At 37.3% G+C, this 4,608-nt stretch overlaps 1 pseudogene; it reads left to right on the top strand.

The window, feature by feature from the left end:
• Positions 1–1,134: 1,134 nt before the first annotated feature.
• On the top strand, positions 1,135–2,261 carry LOC118755181 (annotated as a pseudogene).
• The last annotated feature ends 2,347 nt before the right edge of the window (positions 2,262–4,608 follow it).

Below are 4,608 nucleotides of genomic sequence, written 5' to 3'. Positions count from 1 at the left end.
TAAGCCGGAAGCCAAGGGTGAGATTATACATGTCCGGTCAATGAAGTTAGCATCGGCGGAAGAGCGAGATACGAAACGACGGCGGAAGCTTCAGCGTAAGGATCCGGATGTAGCAAGATGTGCTAAAGGCAGTGCAGCACGAAAGCGGGAGTCTGGGTGCCATGGACAGAAGGTGCGGCATAGATCTGGTAAAAAGGGTGCCCACGAGAGGAGGCATGGTCTGGACCAGTGTTGTTACACGTAGGGAAAAATCCCTACACGTAGGGATTTTGTTGAAAAATAATGGCTGTAGGGAAAAAAGGACAGATTTTTAAAAAAGCTTTAAATGTAGGGAATTTTCGACCGATTACAAAATGTTCTTCAAAGTTAGAAATTTTTCAATATTGTTATTGAGCTTTGTACCACGATTATGTTTTTTACGAAAAATGAAAAAAAATCAACAAAGTCTAAATCAGCTTGTTTTTGTGGCAACATTCTCGTACTGGGGTTAGTGTGGCCACATTAAAATCATTCTATAAAAAAACGTATGTAATAGCATTTGTGTCGTGTATTTGGCATATAAGTAGTTGAACTTGAGGAATTTGTGAGCATTTTTTAATTGAGGATTTTATCTTGTACATTCTAGAGTTTTACACATGTTTGCGTTGGTAGCACTGTTTACTGTTTTACATATGAATGGATGTACATACATATTAAGTTGCGATGAATTTTTCTTGCTTCTTACCGGCGCTTTTTCTGATTTGCTGGATTTGCTGTTTTAAAGTAAGTTAATGTATTAAATAGCTAAAATTAAGTAGTATATAAAGAAAATTTTCAGAAATGAGTTCCTCTTCTTCAAACGACTCGGAACAGCGACCAAAAAAGTATCGGAGGCAAAAGTTTTCGAAAAAGTGGACAGAAGATGAAAACTTTAAAGGATGGTTGGAAGCTGTAGAGAATGAGTCCTGTGGATGTAAGTGCACGGCATGTAAGAAAATTTATTGTGGGAAATCGGAACTACTGAAGCACTCTGAAACAAATGCGCACAAAACAAAAGTAAACGCAGTTCAAAAAACGGCTATAATTACAAATTTTTTCAAAGAAAACACAAACAAGCAAACTGAAGATGCTAAAAATTTTGAAATAAGGCTCAGCATGTTTTTCGCTGAACGTAACGTCGCGTTACATGTGGTAGATCATTTAAATCCACTATTAAAATAAATCTTTCCGGATTCCGAGATCATAAGACATGTCCAGCTCGGAAGGAATAAATGCACTAACGTAATAAAGAATGTTATAGCAAAACCACAAAAGGATAACTTGGTGGAAAAACTAAAAGAAAACACATTTTCTATAATGATTGACGAGAGCACGGACATTGGCCTTAACAAGCATATGTGTATCCTGGTCCAATTTTACGACGAAGATAACGGACGGGTTATGGTTAAGCTGCTAGATCTTCTCCCAGTACGCACTGACTGCTCTGCAGATGGTCTTTACAAGGCTTTTAAAGAACACATATTATCTCTTTGTATTCCATTTGACAATATAATCGGTAACTATAATAAAAGTTAATACTCTGCATTCATAGTCTGAGTAAGTATTTTATACTTTTTCTAGGTATGTGCAGCGATGGTGCAAGTGTGATAGTCGGTCGATCAAACTCTTTCGCATCAAGATTAATTACTGACGTCCCAGGTGCACTAGTTGTGAAATGTATATGTCATTCTGCAGCCATCATCGCCAGTAAAGCTTGTTTGGTACTGCCCCGAGCACCTGAGGATCTTTTGCGGCAGATAGGTACGTATGTCTCGGGAAGCTCCAAGAGATGTGCACAGTTAGAAACTCTACAGGAATCGCTGACCGGGAAGAAGAAGAAAATCTTAAGGACTTGTTCAACTAGATGGCTCTCACATCAAAAATGCGTTGAAAGTGTGTTAAATAATTGGGATGTGCTTTTGGCATTCTGCCTTCAAAGGTAATCTTCGCTGTATCTCTTCCAATGTGGCTATATAAAATTGCAGACAGTCCATTCTAATTTTGTTTGCAGCTACTATTGGAATTTTATTTATGAGTTCGTTGCAGTCATGACCAAGGAATACGTCTTCAATTGGGAGAGAAACGTGTAGTGATCTAACAACACAGGAAATGTTAATGGAGTTTTTATGTCCCGACGTTGCAATGGGGGAGAAAGGAAACAAAAATGACCTGAAATTTAAACATCTTTGTGAAAAAGTAAACGTGGACTCTAATTCCATTTTGCAGGAATGGAGATCATTTGAGTTCAATTTTTCGGAGGAAGAAAAAAAATTTCTTTTGGATATGGACGTTGAAAAATTTTGGAGCAAAATGAGAAAATAAAAAAATTTTAATGACAGCTATATTTTCCCTAATTTATCAAAGGTAGCTAAGTTTGTTTTGGCTCTGCCATATGCCAACGCAGTTTCGGAAAGAATATTTTCCATCATCACCGATGTACGTACAAAAAAACGAAACAAACTTAGTCACGAAAATTTAACCTCCATTTGCATTATCCGCTCCAAATTACAAGACGAAAACCAAAACTGCTGCACTTTTCAGTGTAAAGATTTATATTACAAAAAAATGGTCGCATCAGAATTGTATAACCATCATAAAAATATTTGATTTATTTAATATTTATCAAAAATCTTGCAATGTGTACAATGATATTTTTAGAAGTTAGGTCCCTTCTCAAAGTAAGAACTTATTATTAATAGTTATTCTCATAGAGACTAACAAACGCTTGTTTTAAACAGAACTGAATATTATTACAAGTATAATATATCTTTGATATAAATACGTGCATATATATAATAAAAATGCATTGTAAATGTAACTTATCTTATTTTTTATTAAAAATATATACATACATCTATATACATATGTATATATATTTACATATGTACATATTTACCTAAAGTATGCAAATAAATGAATTATTTTAATAAATCGTGTGTAAGTATATACCTGTTAAAACAATATAAAAGCATTTTTATTTTTGAACTATAAAAACTCGACCAAAATTTCGCTGAAAATATGTACATAACTTCAGCAATCTTATAGTAAAATTATCAAAAGCAATATTTTAGCAAATAACGTGTATAAAAACAAAATGGGTAAAAAAAAAAATGTAGGGAATTTTGTAGGGGAAAAAATATAAGAGCGTAGGGAAAAATAGAGATTTTTATTTGGAAGCGTGGGGTTTTTGAAAAAAGTATGTAACAACACTGGTCTGGTCACCTATAGTGGCCTGCATAAGCACGACCATGTGAGATGGTGCACCACCGGAGATAAGCTGGAAGCAATGTCCAATAACGCATCGAGCCGAGAGGAGCTACAGGAAGGTTGCACATGCCGCAGCCGAAGAAAGGCCTCACCTCCGAACAACATCGTAACAGGAAACGTCCGTATAGGATTGACAAATGGCTGAAGGACGCAGTGCATCGAATCCAGACATCTGGGATGAAAGACTAGCAACGTTTGGAGCAGCAAGTGTGTCTGATCGGGACGATCAGACTTAGGTGGAGGGCAGTGTGCCGAATACTGCGGCAACGCGAAGCGAACAACGAGAAATAGGCAGAATGTTCGAGGAATGACGTAGAATGTTCCACGAAGAGAAACGTCAAGTTGAATGAACACTGCGAACAGCGAGAGAAAGAGAATGAGCGATAAACTTCAGAACGTTCTAGAGTTACCATAAGTGCGAGCGCAGGTATATAAGGGCGCCGCCACAGCGAAGTGAGTTAGTTACGAGTTACAAGTCAGCAAGCTATAAGTAAAGTGAGCAGAGAAGTGAGTTGCGAATAAGCAAGCTATAAGTTTAATTGTGTTAACAAGTAGTAAAGCATTGTTATTGCTTTAACAAGTATTGTAAAGTGTTTTTTACTGTATTAGCGAGTATTGTAAATTGTTTGTTGTTCAATAAAGTGAATTGTACTACAATTTGGTCATCGTTAGCATTTATTTAACAATCCAGCGATACGAACCGAAAGATTTAGAAATCCGGACGAGGTTTCAAGGATAATCGTAACAATTGGTGTCAGAAGTGGGATTGTTAAATAAATCCCGAAGGATAAACTTTTGAAAATGGCAAAAATTCATGACCTGAATATCGGGGAAATCAAACAGGAGTTGGAGAAGCGAAATTTAGCAACCTCAGGAAGAAAAGTGGAGTTACTATCACGGCTTCCAGAGGCTATGGAAGCAGAAGGCATCGACGTGGACAAATACGACTTCCAGGGTAAATCCGACGATACATCCGCAAAGGACGAACAGAAGGATGAGGCTGCATGTTCGCCGAAGGATGTGCATCAGACATCCGGGAGGATTGAAGAACAGCAAAAGGCTCCTTCGTCATCAGCAGCTATGGACATGAACACGTTATTGGCTGCCATGTCACAGATGTCATCACAGATTTCATACCATCTGCAAGTGCAGGAAACACGCATGTCATCGCACTTCGAAGCACAGAAAACTTGCATGTCGTCGCAGCTAGATGAAAAGATTACTCAGCTACAAGAGAATTTATTCAAAGATAACGCGGAACTCAGAGAGAGACAGGATTAAATCGAGGAACGAAAAGATAAAATCGAAGAGCTAATTAAGGAG

Source organism: Rhagoletis pomonella, unplaced genomic scaffold (genome assembly GCF_013731165.1).
Source record: "Rhagoletis pomonella isolate Grant_MI unplaced genomic scaffold, Rhpom_1.0 Rhpom_scaffold_00001, whole genome shotgun sequence".
Lineage (NCBI taxonomy): Eukaryota > Metazoa > Arthropoda > Insecta > Diptera > Tephritidae > Rhagoletis > Rhagoletis pomonella.
This window is presented reverse-complemented; position numbering and strand designations above follow the sequence as displayed.